Source organism: Diadema setosum, chromosome 17, assembly GCF_964275005.1.
Source record: "Diadema setosum chromosome 17, eeDiaSeto1, whole genome shotgun sequence".
NCBI classification, from domain to species: domain Eukaryota; kingdom Metazoa; phylum Echinodermata; class Echinoidea; order Diadematoida; family Diadematidae; genus Diadema; species Diadema setosum.
In genome coordinates, this window is record NC_092701.1 from 9,851,451 (window position 1) to 9,870,486 (window position 19,036).

Genomic DNA, 19,036 nt, shown 5'->3' on the forward strand with positions numbered 1-19,036 from the left:
ATTATCAAATACTTCACTGTATGCTCATGAAAAGAAAGAGATAGAGAAATATGCAATATCCCATGCTTAAATGTTCAGAATCATGAGTGATTGTTTGATTATTTGTGTAAAAGTCATTGCAAATCACTAAAATGCAACTTTTGTTTCCATGCATTTTGACATAAAATGCATTTTTTCACACCAATAATGATATCTGGTGGCAATGATTTGCCACTCATGTTATGAGTAATAAAATTCTTTAGGCACCACAGAAAAACCTGTTAGAGAGATATCTTCGTCGCGACGATGTCGCATTGTGCATGTTTGATGATTTGCATATGAACAGGCGTCACGTGCATATGAATAAGCAACCTTGCATATGAATACACGTACTTTCTATTCATACCTTTGTTTATTCGTCCCGACGATAAGCGACGATAGAGAAAGGATTCCCTTTCACTAATCGTCGCTCTTCGTCCCGACTTACTAGCTATTTTCAAAGTTCGGCTTCTATTGTGAATTGCGTTTCTTTTTGTTAAAAACGTCGCATATCGTTCCCGACGAATCATTGTTCAACCGTCGGGAAACGTCCTGACTATATGGCTTCGTTTCAATGCCGTTCGTGTTCAAGTTTATGTTTTGTTCAGCTTTACTTGTCACAGCATAAAGCCCGTTATCCGTGTGATCTAAAACCTCGCATATCGTCCCGACGAATTACCATTACTGGCATAACAGGCTGACATTCCGTCTTTTGTGCAAATGGTAGTTACGGCGATGTGAAAGGAGACTTGACCGCAGTCGATAGACATTGAATTTGTATTATCTTGTCTTTACGCGTAGGAAACACGGCGGAGAGATTTTGTCCGGTTTACAAACGAAAACTTGACCATCGTTGCAAAACTTATTTGCTGGTCGCCGTTCGTTGTCAAACTCCGACAACTTCTGTCATATTTTTTGCTGTAGAATACATTGATTTTTTTTTTTTTTTGTATTTGACACAACATTGAATCAAATATTTGTATTTTAACAACGTGTTTACCTATCTATTCTGTTGCGGCATTTACTTCCGCTGGTCGTTGGCCTTCGCGTGGTTGTAATCATTGTTAACGTTTATGTCGTCTTGTAAAATTTTAGAGCGGGCGGAGAGATTCTGTCCAGCGTTCAAACGGGAATTCGACTGCAGAACTTGTTTCAGCTGTCAATCCCTGCTGACTGTTCTCATTGTTTGTTATGCTAAAAAAGGGATATTGATTTCATGTTGTCAACATACCAAAAAATGTCAGCTGCATTCGCCTTTTAACCTTACTGTAAAGGCGGATTTTTTTTTTTTTCACCCACTTTGCGCAACCAGAAACTAGCGCAAAAAGAAAATTATGCGAATGTTTTCACTTGTCATTATGTTTCAGGAGATGATGTCTTGGTTTCGGTAAAATACGAAACTCTCTTTCACGGCCGAGTGCGAAGAATTGGTCACTAAGATGGTTGATGGTAGCTACGACGACTTGTAAGGAAACTTGACTGTTATCGAATTAATTGTTAAGCTTCAGGTGGAGAGATTTTGTCCGACTTCCAAACGGGAACTAGACTAACATTCTTATACTTATTTCAGCTGGTTGTCTTTCTTTGTTAAACTCCGTTGACTTCTGTCATTTTTGTAGCTGCATAGAATACATTGATTTCTGTGTTCTTTGACACATCATTGAATCAAATCTGTGTATTTTAATACCAGGTTTACCTTTTTACTTTGTTGCGGCATTTACTTCAACTGGTCGTCAGCCTTCGTCATGGTTGCAATATAATTGTTAAAATTTATGTCGTCCTGTAAAATTTTAGAGCGGGAAGAGAGATTCCGTCCAGCTTTCGAACGGGAATGCGACTGAAGAACTTGTTTCAGCTGTCCATCCCGCTTTTGTCGATCCCTGTTAACTGTTCTTATTGTTTGTTATTCTTAGAAAAAGAAACAAAACAAAGAAAAAATTTGATTTCATGTTGTCAACATACCATAGAATGTCATCTGCGTTCTGTAAAGGCGGATTTTTTTTTTTTTTTTCGCCCACTTTCCGCAACCAGAAACTAGCACCAAAGGAAAATTATGCAAATGTTTTCACTTGCCATTATGTTTCGGGAGATGATGTCTTAATTTCGGGAACACACACACACACATACAAAATAAACCACACACACACACACACACAAACACACACACACACATACACACACACACGGAACTCTTTTTTTCACGGCCGAGTGCGAAGAATTGGTCGTTATAAGCCCCTTTTACACTTTCACGGATTGCATCACGGATGACCACGGATCGTCGGTCCGAGGTTATCCGTACTATTTCCGGCATGACCGTGTTGACTTCGTGAAGTCATCCGACATCATCCTTGATCATCCGGCATGTCCGCCGAAAAAAAAAATGAGCTTGCTTAATTTTTCATCCCGGACATCACGGATGGGAATCAATACAAACTCTTCCTTGTCGGCACCATCTACTCCGTGTTGCATCCGTATTCCTTTCTTGTAGGCACCGGCTACTCCGTGTTGCCTCCGTGAAGACATCGGAAAGTCCGTATTAGCATCGGCTCCATCCGGGATGAGAAATTCGTGTACATTTTGCGAATACTAGCTCAGAAAGTCAATGAAATTTGCTCACATCTTCACCCATCAGTACAGCCAATCGACTCCTCTATAGTAGGTTTATATCGCATGAGAATCTTCAGTGACCCACACACATCTTCTTGCTGTTTTTTTTTCGGGGGGGGGGGGTTGATTTGTCTTAGTTTGTTTTGCTTTGTTTATGTTGTTATGTTCCCGCAAAATGAGATTTAGCAACAAAGAGATATGCCTTTATGATGTCGACAAGCAGATGCGTATGTAATCTGCTGTAGATTTTCTGGTGTGCTTGTTACATATTACTTAGCTCTGGAAGCATGTCGCCCAAGAATGATAAATTATCAAAAGAAAAAGCAAATGTAATGTGTCAACTTTTTGGGGATATCCGCGTAAACACCGCGAAGGGACCCAGTTGCATCCGTGCTCTTCCTTGATATCCGTGTTAGCTCCGTATCGTTTCCGCTGTGGTCCGCGTTCATTCCTTGTCTGTCCGTGTAGGCACCGTACTTGTCCTTGTAGCTTCCGTACTTGTCTGTGTAGACAACCAGTTGGGACCGCATTCACACCGGCATTGAAAGGAAAATCGATATTTTGCATGCCGGAACACCACGGATGACGATCCGTGGTCATCCGTGAAGCAATCCGTGAAAGTGTAAAAAGGGGCTTGTGATGATATTAAAAGATGGTAGCTACGAGTTGTAAGGAAACTTGACTGTTATTGATATAATATTGTTTGGCATCAGGTGGTGAGATTTTGTCCGACTTCCAAACGGGAACTAGACTAACATTCTAATACTTATTTCAGCTGGTCGTCGTTCTTTGTCAAACTCCGTTAACTTCAGTCATTTTTGTTGCTGTAGAATACATTGACATTTGTGTTCTTTGACACACCATTGAATCAAATCTTTGTATTTTAACACCGGGTTTACCTTTTTATTCTGATGCGGCATTTACTTCAACTGGTCGTCGGCCTTCGTGATGGTTGTAATATAATTGCTAAAATCTATGTCGTCCTGTAATACTTAAGAGCTGGAGGAGAGATTCTGTCCAGCTTTCAAACGGGAATTCGACTGCAGAACTTGTTTCAGCTGTCCTTTTCCGGCTGAGTGCGAAGAAATGGTCGCCAAGAAGGTTGATGGTAGCTACGACGAGTTGTAAAGAAACTTGACTGTTATTGATATAACAATACATTGTTAAGCTTCAGGTGGAGAGATTTCTCCGATTTCCAATGGTTTGTTTCATTTAACATATTAAAGATATTTTCTTTCAGTTACATGCATTCTTTCAAATGTTGGGGTAAGTTTACAATTATGAATGAGTATCTTATGCTTTGAATTGCACCATGTGCCCATTTCTATGCAAGAGCCAAATTTTCCTTTTCTTGAAGTTGTTGGACACCTCAGTGTCTATATAGAATAGTTATTTCAGGCTAGAGAGGCGCATCAATTTTGAACTTTGTGTTTGATAGGCTATTGTCATCTTAAAGACGACTTATAATGTCGCTCAAATCGACTGAATGGAGCAAGCCCTCTTACGATGCATGCTCGGATCTACAAAGACTTTATGGTCTAGTGCTCCGACATACCCAACAAAGAGACGGGACGAAAAGCATCGGTGTCTGTTTTCTCTGTTCTGTCCTCACCCTTTCCTCTATTCTTCTATCATCCCTCCTCTTCCATGATGTCCTCGCCTATCATATTATAGGCTAACACTAGAGGCGCCTGCCCCCGGGAAAGGCCGAGACCTCACCGGCGTCGGCGGGCGGGTCCTCTACCTGCTTGCCGACGGGAACGGCGTAACCCTGCATGTCGGTGCAGGAGTATAGGCAGGCGATATCTTTTCTTAAAACGTGTCCCCTTTCTTTCTCTGTAAATATCTCGTTTGTAAATATTGATACATACATATATATATAATTATATAATAATAATAATAATAATAATAATAATAATAATAATAATAATAATAATAATAATAATAATAATAATAATTATTATTATTATTATTATTATTATTATTATATTTTGTAAATAATTAGACGTAGTGTAGGTTTTTATAATTGAATTTAAGTGTATATTTAAATTGAATATATTTTTTGGAGTAAATTGCCCACCCGGCACACCCGGCAGAGAGCTCCACAAAACTAAAAGAACAACAACAACTACATCGGTGGTACACAGGATGTGGTTGCTTAGGCGACGCTTTCTATTGTCGGGATGGGGATGATGATGTAGGCGACGCTTTCTATTGTCCGGATGGGGATGAAGAAGGTTCTTTTATAACGTGAAACGTTCAGCGTAGCAAACTTAATCTCCTGAAAGTAGATAGCGGCAGTCCATTCAAAAAGAAACTGCCGCGTACTGTTGACGTGCTTGTACATTATACGAAAAAGCTATTCTTGCTTGTTGTGATGACTACACGCTGGCACAGCGGTATTCACACTGTTGCTGATCACTTGATGATCTGACAATTAACCTACATGTTGCATAATATTTCAAATGGGCCATTGGAAGTTTGACGGAAATTTGTATACATTGCTAACCATTCTCCTTTCGTCCGTGTATATGAATTCGTCAACATAGAATGAAATTTGAAGATTTGGCGCCTAATATATTTGAACCGAATTTTGGAATATGCTTCAGGTTCTCTTCCTGCAGATGTTAATCACACAATGTCGATCAAATTATAAGACAGTTAATCTTTCTGAAGCGGTGGACGTACAAAATTGTCATGTCAGTGATCATCCTAAGAATGATGTGTAAAGAAGACGAAGTTTAACCTTGCCTTTGGTTTTGTATTGTTTTACCGCTTAAGTTGCAACATGCGAACACAAGGTTTTACTGTAAAACGAGGAATAATTGCGTGCATGATAATTTTGCAAATTTCCCGAGAACCAAGAGATTAGCATGCGAGTGGAAGTTCTTGCCTACACTATATGCATTGAATGCCAGCGACAATAAGCATAATTTATTATTCCACGGATACTTTAATGATATTAAGAATCGCAAATCTTCAGTATTGCAGGGATGAGCCATAAAAATCAAGCATAATCATGACTGTTTTATGCCAAATAACATTTTTTTTTGTTTTTTTTTGTTTTTTCTTGTTTGTTTGTTTTTTTTTTGTTTTTTGTTTTGTTTTGTTTTGTTTTTTTTTTGTTTTTTTTTTGGGGGGGGGGGGGGGGGGGCGAGGGCGCCGTGGCACGGTGGATATTTAAGCTTCACGACTCCCAGTCGAAGGACCCGAGTTCAATTCCCTCCCCGCAGCGATTACGTCCTATTCCGTCCTATAGCAACTCTATATAGGGCAATAATGTCAGGCGGGCCCTCTGATAGCTAGAGCACTGATAGCATTGAAGAGGCTACTCTAAATAGAGAATACTTTTTTGCAATTATCATCATTAATATCGTTATTGTTATTGTTATGATTATTGCGTGTTTTTTTTGTTTTTTTGTGGGGGGGGGGGGCTACTATTGCTACAATATCATTAGTCTTGCATGAATGCGGTTAGGATATGTTCTACCTCCTATCTCTTTGTAGCATTCATCTATCATCTTCACAACAAATTTCAAGACATCATTATGTTTCTGTCATGTACTACTGTAAAAGTTGATATTTTCGCGCGACTAATACTTTCGCGTTTGGCCGGGTAAGAAGAGATTCGCGTATTTTTAATTCCGCGGAATAAAGACATCACGCACAGGAACATACAGCAAGCAAAAAATATTCACGTGCTTTTATTTTCACGCTAGTTTCTGGTTGCGCGAAATTCGCGGAAATTTCAACACAGCGAAAATTTCCACTTTTACAGGTAGTAACTAATTAGTAGAGATATTCATTTCACTTTGAAATACTGCGATAGTAATTGACATAATCAGACAATGATTATTTTTTTTTAGTATGACAGGAAGGGCTCATCGTGAATCCAAAACCCAAAGAGAAGTGCGATCCTTTTACAAGGATCGCTATGTTTCACTTTGTTTCTGGATATCTCTACCATTTCAGAACCGATCTTCACCAAATGAAATTTGATTTCCTGTCAGAATTGTATGCTCTTTAATATTTCTTTCTTTTCAAAGTACGTTGTGTCTGTAAAAAGGCTAATAGCTGAATCCTCATCTCAACCAATTATACTATTTCATGCTTAACACCAGTCCTTGAATATACTTCTCTGCCCCTCGAAAAAAAAATGCGGACAGTTTATCAGCATGTAGCACATTGATTTGATGAAACTGCAATACTGAGGCTGTACTTTTTTACATGTTTAGATTAGTTTCTTTTTGATAGCAGCGGAATAGTGTGCGATGAAAGCCGACTTATGGATGTTATCATAATACGTTATCGAGTCTTATACGATACACTGTTACCTGTAATCTTTAATTATAATTTTGCGATTTTCGTCTTTTACGTTAACTTTCAGTATATTATGTATCAAAATGGACATGCGCCATTTTAGATGTTAAATAGAGTTATTCTTGACTTTAGATATTAAATAGAGTTATTCTTGACAACGGTTTGTTACATTAAACATATTCAAAGTGCTTTTTTTCAGTACCATGCATTCTATCAAATGTCTAGTAAGTTTACAACTAAGAATTAGTATGCTTAGAATTGCACCATTTGCCCATTTTTATGCAAGAGCCAAATTTCCCTCTTTTTTGTACGCGGTGGACACCTCAGTGTCTATATAGAATATGAGAATGATAGTTATTTCAGGCTAGAGGGGCGCATCAATTTTGAACTTTGTGTTTGAAAGGCTATTGTCATCTTAAAGACGACTAATGATGTCGCTCAAATCGACTGGAGCAAGCCCTCTTATGATTCATGCTCGGATCTATAAAGACTTTATGGTCTAGACATTTCCAGTAGTATACGCGAAAGAGACGGGACGAAAAGCATCGGTGGTACACAGGATGTGGTCGCTTTCTATTGTCGGAATGGGGATGAAGAAGGTTCTTTTGTTATGTGAAACGTTAAGCGCGTGGCCATCTTAATCTCCTGAAAGTAGCTAGTATTATAATAGGAGTCCATTCAAAAAGAAACTACAGCGTACCATTGAATTGTATATCAGAAAAGCCTACAACCTGTTTCTTTTCTCGGACGAAACGCTATAGCAGTCCTGCTTAGCGACGGCGTTCACGCTCCATCTCACGCACTACCATGAGAAGGAATAGCGACACCACGCATGATACATGAAAACATGTTTAAAAGGCGAGAAAGCTAATGAGGTTTAAAGTTGACTTCTCCTTCCTCTTTCAATGAAAACAGAATAATTGAATAGATCTATTGAAGCGGATTGTCACTGCTGCGAACGATCGCCACAGCATCGTTAGCCTTGCGAGCAAATCAAAATCCTAATACTTTTATTTTTGCCTGATAATATGAGTAGTAACCCTTTAAAGGACTCGCAAATTCGACGTTTCAAACAGTATAGTAAAACAATAATATGTATTTCAAAAACATTTGGATGCGTTGGGTGTTAGCATTTAATAGCATCCATCTGCATTTTATTTTCCATCCGTATTGCACACAGAAACGCAAGCAAACATTATACTGTGAAAACGCTGTAAAGCATCGTATCATGATTAAAAGTGTATTCATTCTTCTTTTATTTTCAGCCTGCTTGAAGTAGTAGTCAAACCATGTGATTAGTCAGGCAGCCAATGTATAAAGATAGTCGTTACTCAATATTCGTTTGATTTGTTATTGTGTGGTTACGATTACGAACGTTGGTTATGAGTCCGAAACACTCGTTCATATTGAACTACATGTATAAAGGTCAAAGCTGTTTCGATAGTATAGCTCGGTACGAGTTCAAAACGCAATCGAAATCATCAGAATGCTATCAAAGGCGGAAATTATAGCTGTGGAAAACTTGTATTAAATATAGGTCAATAAAGATTGCCATATCCAATCTCCGTAAAAAGTTTTGATTCATGCCATCTTCTGAGCATTTTGAGATATTTTGCTTGTGTTTTGATTATGTTACGATTTAGGTTTGAACTATGAAAATTGAAAGGTGTGGTTACCTCAACGATGTCGCAGTTCCATTAACCATGATGGGTAAAGGGAACTCATGACTTTATAAGACTAATCCTTGCTAAATTGAAGATCAGTTCTTTAAACCATCACGTATGTCTTGTAAATAGATACGTCTGTAATCATAACCAAAATGCCTTAGGAGACAAAAATCATCAAACGTTTATAAGCGTCATCCGACAAATTTACAATTGACAATGCGAATGTATGATTGCCCCATTTACATGTAGCTGTAAGCTATCTTTACGTTGAAGTTAACTTCCCACCTTGAGAAAAAGAAAAAAAAAGTCGGGTTTTCGCTAGAGGTACTTATTAGAAAACGGTATAAAAACAATTGTCTACTATACATCAAGAGATAACCTATATACAAACATGAAACACACGCATATTCTGTTCGTTATATGCATGGATCTGTTTATTTGTTTGTTTGGTCATTATTTTAATGGCAATGATCTTGTTTTTCTTAATGGCATCGGTCTTGGTCGGGGGAAAGATAACAAAAAAACAAACAAACAAACGTATCACTCTGTTATCAGATCAGGATGATTGCGAGAAGGGTGTACATGTATTCCCGCCTTTTTTTTTTATACAGGCAAACAATAAAAGCTTTGTATGCTATTATAAAAGCCTGGAGGCAAAAGGCAGTTTCAACGTTCAACTTATAGTAACCATAGTTTATCCAGGGCTCGACACTAACGGTGGCCCGGTGGCCCGGGGCCATCAAAAACGCACATCGGGCCACCAACATTTCAGAAATGAAGACTTTGGTGGCCTGATCGGGCCACCAAAAAAGGACGGATGTTTGCCTTTGGGCCACCAAAAATAAAAGTTAGTGTGGAGCCCTGGTTTATAGGACATAAAGTAAGTTAGCGTCTCACTGACTGTGGTTCTTTTGTTTTGGCAAAACATGAACACAAAGGGGGTCTGAATTTGTTTTGTACATAATACTTGTAGCAGACATTTATGCCGATTCTCCAACAGCATCGCTCCATTACGTCACTTCCTGCTATCAATGGCGAAGAAAGGATGATGGCTGCTTGATTATCCATTCCTTGAGATTGCAGGAAGCTCACCTTTCTTGTGTGTGTGTTTCGTTGTGTGTGGTTCTGTGGTACTCAGTTACAAGGCGTGAAGGTCCGAGTCTTTTCATTCTGATCACACATTTCAATACAGGCAACTGATTCGAGTTTCGCAAAGCTGCTGAGGCAAATTCTTTGCACACTTGATCTCTGAACTGTCAGGTATACGTATATACTACACGAAAAACATTCTTATTGAACAAACACATTTTGTGTAGCAACAAAGCTTTCTGTCATTTTCTCAAATAGGCCCTATACTTCTAAAAGTGCTCAGATGAAGAGATTTCACAAAGAGAACACGAGTTAAAAATGGGCATCAGTTATTGTTCCGATTTCTCTCCCTGCCGGCAATAATTTATTCAATAAGTCTTTGGACTGGGAAAAGTACACATATATATTTATTTGGCGAATCAGCGGAGAGTTGTCGTAAGTTCGCTATTTTGTGTTTTAGCTGTTATAAAATATCTCACATTATATATAGTATATATATATATATATATATATATATATATATATATATATAAAGTACGATATATATATATATACTGAGTATATATATATATATATATATATATATATATATATATATACATATCGTACTTTGTGTCTACACTTTTCGAACGCCATTGTGCGTCATGCCAATCACCACTTCATGAAATGTGGCGCGTGTATATCGCCGATCAGAGTCTTGCTCAGCTCATCAGTATTGCGCAATTCTAAAGCCCTCGCCGCCGCACGCTCTATGCCTTTTGTCTTCAATGGGGTCAAGAGCAATGCTCATTAGCATCTTATGCTCTACAACGGAAGCGGAGCCTCGATCGGGCTAACCTCTTGTCAAGGCCCTCTCGCTGTATGGTGAAGAAAGCCCAAATGTAGCTGAGTGGGGTTGCTCGCTGGCGCGGTCGGCTGGGCTCGCTTCGCTTGCCCATTACAGCGAGAGGGCCTTGACAAAAGGCTACGATCGGGCAAGAACAATAGGTGCAAAGCGCACCGTAAAGTCGATGGTTGGAAAAAAAAATTGTAACGGAAAAAAAAAATGTCTCAAAGCAACCGTGATTTGGGACACTTTTACTAATTTTTTCACACTGAAATAAAACACCAAGGAATCATTATCTGTCATAAAATAACTTCCCTATTATTTTGACCCCCCCCCTTCATTTGGCTCATTACAGGAAAACTCCACGTGCGACATAGTACTCATTTTGAGAGAGCGCCATGTGCACCGAGTAGACGTCACCTACTAGGTTGCAGTGTGAAAAGCTTAAACTTCTTTAGACGAGTATGGGATCATTTTCTTTCTTTCTTTCGTTCTTTCTCTACATATGTAAAAGAACAGAGAATGTGCGGAATCAAACACAAAATCCTTACGTTTTGTTTTCCCGTTACCCGACTATTGCAATAATGTCGAAAGATAACTTTTCAACGAGAAATGACAGTGTTTGAGACAGAAAAAAACAACAACAAAAAACGGGAAATAAAGATTTGTTGGATTTTTTTTTTCATCACTGGGTAATACTGTTCCGTAGAATCTTTGGTTAGAGGGATTTAGCATTGCGTGCTGGCCAACGCGGCTCTAGCTGAAAGTCAGGGGATCGCGGTGATCGAACAGCAATTACTCGTTTACCTTCCTGTATATCAAACCATCCTTTGAACTACTGCGTATTGAAAGTAACTTGTAAAGGATGGAGAATAAGACAGTTTGTTTTGAACAAAACAAGCACAAGTGTGATGATGGCACAATACCAATATACACACTGTCTCGAATAAAGAGAATCAGGTGCTAGTGTGGGGCCTATTTTCATACCCATGGGGACTTATTGAATTAAACAATGTACCAACTTGCACCAAAATAACGAGAACGCTAAATATAGAATTTCCGATCACCTTCGTAAATTTGAACCGAACCCGTTATCGCGAATTACGGCAAATTGCATGGAATCGATCAAAACAACTCGTGACTAGCTGTTCGATCTGAAATTGAAATTAGCCTCCTACACTCTTAAAAAGAAAAGGGTAAATCAACATTTAAAAGGGCTGAGGAGTGACAGCGTTTTTAAGGTAATGTTGCATTCACCCTATATATCCAGCTGAATCCAACGTTAGATGTGCTAGATACAGCTAGAAAAAGGGTGAATACAACATTTTGAAAACGCTGTCACTCCTCGCCTCTTTTAAAACGCTGTTTTATACCCTTTTCTTTTTAAGAGCGTAATGCTACGTATTTTGGTTGAGCAACCGCCTCGACAGACCAACGGACATTATGCGCAATATGTAATCATACAGCCAACTTCACTTTCAGATTGTGTAGGTGGCGGTCGTCGCAAAGCGAATAACTTTGGAGCTGTATTTGTTTATTTATTTATCTATCTTTTTATAGCATTCAGTTACATATATAAACCATCCATTCAATCCTAGATTGGAACTACTTTCTCGATGTTTTCCTCTCTATCTATCTTTCGGTATATGCAATGCTGAATTTCGTGTAGGATATTATTTTCTGCTATTACTTTTCGAACAAGAATCCGCCTTAGGGCTGGGTTCCACTGCCGATCAAATCTGCTTGTTATGATCTATAGTCCGACAGAGTGTTAAAAAATATCGTGTATAGGAGGAAGCCAAAACCAATGTCGATCAAGGGAGATCGATCACATCCAGATCGATTCCGATCGCGTCCTTGTCGAGAGAGATTTGATTGGCAGTGGAAATCCATCGTTTCCATACTTGACTAAAGTCTTCATGTATAGTGGCTATTACAGGGCCTACAGTTCGGGACCTGGAGTCAAACTTTCGTTTTATAGGCCTATACTGATGGTGTTACGCGTGCATTGATACATAATAAAAGCATTTCCTTCCTTTGTACGTTAGCGTGGGGACGATTAGTGAAGTTCACCACGATAATAATGAAAGGCTTGACCGTCAAAAGAAAGATGACCCTTTCCCAGGAACAATGAAAGCAGTGACCAGCTGTCTTTGAAAGACACCATCCTGGCGGAACAATACAAGAAGAATCGAATAAGACACGCTGATTCAACACCACACACAACGAGACATGTTTTAGACACAGCTCGCAGAGGGTGCGCTCGCTTGTGAGTTGGGGTATCCCTCTTGCCAACTAGCTAAGAAATCATGTAAGCCATTTTAATAGTGTAAAATTTGTATGAATTTTACATACTAATTTTGGTGCAAACACCACACATCACGGACAGCTTCTTAGTGTAACTGATTAGGCCTATGATAACACAAGCAGTTGTATGGGCATAGTATTCGCGCTGTTATGTCACTGATAGGTAATCACGGGACGGAGACACTGATTTGGTCTATCAACAAACATCAATAAGAAAAGCTATCTTTTTCGATTCTCTGATTAGATAGAATGATGTGGAATCGGGTTCTTTAGTGTGATCACTGTAAAGGTAACATGCCTAACTAAGACTTGACTCATTTCAAAAGAGCGCGTACCCTATTATGTGATCCCCAAAATTCATAAAGAAAGGGGGAATGGAGTAGGGGATATAATAGGCTTTACCAAACATGCCAAATGGAGCAGCATCGCGCTGTCGACGATGCTTTTAACACATGTCCGAAATCATTAATTTTCCTTCAAAATATATGCAGCTGAGAGTGATCAATTTCACTAACATAAAAGTCTTAATCTCATTTCGTTCTGTCCCTTCTTTTTCATTAATAGAAACCATAATGATGAACGAGGATTCAAATCCTTAGGTTGTGGCATTTCTATTGCGTTTGACGGTTAAATTGCGGTATTGTGAAGGTTTCCAATTGGTGGGACATATAATTCGCTGTAATTTAGATCAGCTGTAGAACGCGGGCATCCAATATTGATCATTATTTTAAGAAATATTTGTGAAAGATCGTGAAGATATCTTACGATACTCAAATTTACATAATCATACTACCAAATACCCAACGTCGAAGAGCTCCGCAAACTTCATAGTTGTGTTGATGATATTAAGCGATGGTCTCGCGATAATCATTTGAAATTGAAATTGAATTCTGTTAAATCAGAATTGTCAGGCGGGCTAGTTTTCTCACAAAAATTTATCTCCCAGTCCGTCAGAGATCTAGGAGTTATGGTAGATAAGCATCTGAACTAAAAAAAAAACAAAAAACAACCGAACAAATAGAATAACACACACATTAAGAACTCATGTCGTTCTGCTGCTTCAGGGGTATTTGTAAAAAATAAATTATTAATATCCGTAAGTTATCGGAGCAGTCTTCCACCGAACGTCTAATTCACGCATTTGTTACTTCTCATCTTGACTACTGCAATTTCCTTCTTGTTGGTCTCCCTGCTTCGAGTATTGCACCAAATTCAAAATTCAAAAGACAGCTGCAAGGCTTGTAACCCTGACAAAAACATCTGACCAAATTACTCCAGTTATCCAATCCCTCCACTGGCTCCCCATACATCAACTATCACCTTTAAAATTGTCCTCATTGTTTACAATATAAATATTATGGATTAATCCTACCTCCCTTCCGCTCCTCCACTTCAGCCTGTTCTCTCTCTCTTCTCTCCAATTATCACGTGGTCCCGCACATACCCGCTATGGTGATATAGGACCTTTTCTGTATTTCCCCACCCCTTTGGAATAAACTCCCTCTCTATATTCGTATAGCTGAAAGTGTTGATAAATTATGTTCAAATCATTGTTGAAAACTTGTCTGCTTACTCAATCCTAATTTTGTTGTTGTTGTTGTTGTTGCTGTTATGTACATAATGCTGTATCTTAATTATACCTCAATATTTTTAATGTATATATCGGGCATCCTTTCTCTTTATAAGATTATTGGTGCTGTTCGTTATTCCCAGGTTCGCTATTCCGAAGGGTCATTAATCTGAAACACACAAATTTCCTATACCGAGGTTCGTTAATCCGAAAATGAAAAAGGGTTCGTTAATCCGAACATTGTGGCGTTATTCCGACGGTTCGTTATTCCGGAGATTCGTTAATTCGAAAATGAAATTCGGAATAACGAAGCTTCGGAAAAACGAATCTTCGGACTAAAGAGTCTTGTGAATAACGAATCTTCGGACTAAAGAGTCTTGTGAATAACGAACCTTCGGAATAACGAGCTGTTACCAAGATTATTGGACATTGGCAGGCTATTATGTGCGATGCGTTGTAATGTGCTGGATTGTAAGCAAGAGTAAATATGTTAATTTTTCTTAATTGAACAACTTCACGTACATTAAAGTGTAGAGAGTTATATATGCCTACGCATGATCATCTTGATCTCAGTGGCCTCAAAATATAATTTAGAAGACATCCCAGTGCATCTGTACCAAATCTGTTAATCCAAAAATTACACGAAGGTCGTCATTCAAAAAGAGGAATTATCTATTTATGCCGAAAAATAAACGTATGGCTCATCCTGCATGATTTAGAAAATGAAATAAAGTCTCATCCACAGTTACAAAATAAGGAGATGTAGTTGAAAAATAAACAAAATGACCGGATTTCACAGCACACTCACCCGAAAGAGGAATACGTATCACACACGAAACCGCTTTCATCAATATTGGAGCATTGTACTATACATGGTGAATGTATGCTTTGCGTGAATCCAGTTTCCGAAGATAAAAGCTATACTCTTGATAGCTTAGTCAGGGGAGCACAATTGACTGAAAAAAAAAAAATCATATCAATGAGATACTTCAACAGACTAAATAGAGAAACCACAGGCCTGCTTCTTAAAGAGTTAGTATTGATATTATACGCTCGATTTATTTAGTGCTCCAGTGTGAATCGAGCGTAAAATACAGTTTTGGTTATTGCTGAAAGCAAAACAGAAGAACACTTCGAATCGCAGCGTTTATTATTATATCATTATGCTTTACTTTAATGTAGCTTGTAGATACATGCATAGTACTTCCCGTGTCCGAGGCACTCGGATAGAGGTCATGAACTTCATGTCCAGTGTTATCATTTTTAGTATGTCGGTGTAGTTCATTCTTTTAATGCTAGATTTCATCAGCCCCCCCCCCCATGCTGACTCTGATATATCAATACCCGTGTAGAGCCCACTAATGTCAAAATCGCCCACTAATGTCAAAACAACCACTAATGTCATAACACGTCGACGACAAATGTCAAAACAACCACTAATGTCATAACGCGTCGACGACAAATGTCAAAACAACCACTAATGTCATAACACGTCGACGACAAATGTCAAAACAACCACTAATGTCATAACACGTCGACGACAAATGTCAAAATCGGATCAACCACTAATGTCATAACACGTCGACGACAAATGTCAAAATTTCCATTTTTACTGCAAATGTCATAACACGTCGACGACAAATGTCAAAGTCGGATTAACCACTAATGTCATAACACGTCGACGACAAATGTCAAAATTTCCCAATTTTCTGCAAAATGTCATGACGCGTCACAAGGGCGGATCGAGGAATTCCATAAAGGGGAGGCGCCTTTACAAAATCAAAGGCTGGCGTGACCCTCGGCCCCCTCCCCCCCCCCCATTTTCTTGTTTTTATTTCTGTTGTCTTGACAAAATAGAGAGAGGGGGCTCTAAAGGGGGATGCGCCCCCTCTAAATCCGCGATTGCGTCAACCACAAATATCAATATTGGATTAACCACAAATATCAATATTGGATTAACCACAAATGTCATAACACGTCGACCACAAATGTCATAACGCGACACAGGGGCGGATTCATCAATTCCGTAAAGGGGGGGGGGTGGCCTTTACAAATTCAAAGGCTTGCGCGACCCCCTTTTCTTTTTGTTTCTGTTAGTGAGGGTGCACGAGAGGCCTGGGGAAGCGCACCCTCTCGATCCATCATTGCGTCAACCACATAAAATTATGGACAAACTCATTGCTTGCATTACAGGGGCGAATCCAGGAATTTTTGTAAAGGGGAGGCGTCTTTACAAAGTCAAAGGCTGGCGCGACCTTACCCCCTCCCCATTTACTTGTGTTGACGAAATAAAGAGAGGGGCACTAAAGGGGGATGCACCCCCTCTCAATCCGCGATTGCGTGAACCACAAGTCAAAATCGGGGATTAACAACAAATGCAATCACACGTCGACCACAAATGTCATAACGCGTCACGGGGGGGGGGGGGGGAGGGGATCCAGGAATTCCGTAAAGGGGGGGGGGGGGGGAGGCGCCTTTACAAAATCAAAGGCTGACGCGACACGTCCCCCCCCCCAATTTTTTTTCTGTTGTTTTAACCTAATAATTACATTGAGGGTGCACCAGAGGGGGATGCGCCCCCTCTCGTCGACCCATCATTGCGTCAACCAGAAATATCAAAACTCATTGCTTGTATTACGGGGGCGGATCCAGGAATTCCGTGAAGGGGAGGCGGCTTTACAAAATAAAAGGCTGGCGCGACCTTCGCCCCACCCCCATTTTCTTATTTTTATTTCTGTTGTGTTGAAAAACTAAAGAGAGGGGGCACTAAAGGGGGATGCGCCCCTCTAAATCCGAGATTGCGTCAAGCACAAATATCAGTATTGGATTAACCACAAATGTCATAACGCAACACAGGGGCGGATCCAGGAATTCCGTAGGGGGGGAGGGGCGCCTGTACAAAATCAAAGGCTGGCGCGACTCCCCTTTTCTTATTTTTGTTTCTGTTGGTTTAACCTAATATAGTGAGGGTGCACGAGAGGGGGAAGCGCCCCCTCGCGATCCATCATTGCTTCAACCACATAATACAATGGAAAAGCTCATTGCTTGCATTACAGGGGCGGATCCGGAAATTTTGTAAAGGGGAGGCGTCTTTACAAAGTCAAAGACTGGCGCGACCTCCCCCCTCCCCATTTTCTTCTTTTTAGTTCTGTTGTATTGACCAAATAAAGAGATGGGCACTAAAGGGGGATGCGCCCCCTCTAATCCCACGATTGCATCAACAACAAGTCAAAATCGGGCATTGATCACAAATGGAAACACGTCGACCACAAATGTCATAACGCGTCACAGGGGTGGATCCAGGAATTCCGTACGGGGGGGGGGGGGCGCCTTTACAAGATCAGAGGCTGGCGAGACACTCCCCCCCCCCCCATTTCTTATTTTTATTTCTGTTGTTTTTAACCTAATAATTATAGTGAGGGTGCACCAGAGGGGGAAGCGCCCCCTCTCGATCCATCATTGCGTCAACCACAAATGACTAAACTCATTGCTCTCATTACAGGGGCGGATCCAGGAATTTCGTAAAGGGGAGGCGTCTTTACAAAGTCAAAGTCTGGTGCGACCCTCCTCCCTCCCCCATTTCGTTCTTTTTATTTCTGTTGTCTTGATGAAATAAAGAGAGGAGGCACTGAAGGGAGATGCGCCCCCTCTCAATCCGCGATTGCGTCAACCGAAAATGTCAAAATCGGAGATTAACCATAAAAAGTTCTAATGTCATAACACGTCGACCACATACAAATGTCAAAATTTTCAAACTAATTGCAAATGTCATAATGCGTCAGAGGGGTGGATCCAGGAATTCCGTAAAGGGGATTGCCGCCTTTAAAAAATCAAAGGCTTTTAACAAAATATAGTGAGGGGGCACCAGAGGGGGACGCGCCCCCTCTCGTTCCATGCTTGATTGCGTCAACCACAAAAATCAAAACTCATTGCTTGCATTACAGGGGCGGATCCAGGAATTCCGTAAAGGGGAGTCACCTTTACAAAATCAAAGGCTGGCGAGACCCCACCCCATTTTCTTATATTTATTTCTGTTGCGTTAACAAAACATAGCGAGGGGGCACCAGAGGGGGATGCGCCCCCTCTCGATCAGCGTTTGCGCCAACCGCAAATGTCAAAATTGGATTAACCACAAAATGTCATAAGACGTCGATCACAAAAATGTCGAAATTTCCAGATGTACTGCAAATAACGCGTCACAGGGGCGGATCCAGGAGTTTCGTAAAGGGGAGCCACCTTTACAAAATTAGAACAGCCGCACGCCTTTTTTTTTTCTTTTTATTTCTGTTGTTTAAAAAATGAAAGAAGGCAGCAGAGACGAATGCGCCCCCTTTCGATCCGCGATTGCACTATAGGGGCGGGTCCAGGAATTCCGTAAAGGGGAGACGCCATTAAAGAAATCAAATGCCTGCGCAAGCCACCTCTCCTTTTTCTTAATTCAATTTCTTTCGTGTTTACAAAAGTAGAGACGGGGAGGGGGTATACCGCCCCCCTCTCGACCCGCGACTGCGTCAACCACAAGTTTTTGGCAAATCTCGTTGTTTGCATTGCATGGGGCGGAACCAGGAATTCCGTAAAGGGGAGGCCCCTTTACAAAATTAAAGATTGCCGCACCCCCATTCTTTTTTTTCT

At 40.1% G+C, this 19,036-nt stretch overlaps 1 protein-coding gene across 1 annotated transcript in view; it reads left to right on the forward strand.

Annotated features, from left to right (window-relative positions):
* The window catches only part of LOC140240359 (uncharacterized), a 53,040-nt gene that overhangs the window by 12,872 nt on the left and 21,132 nt on the right, over window positions 1-19,036 (forward strand). The window lies entirely within an intron of this gene.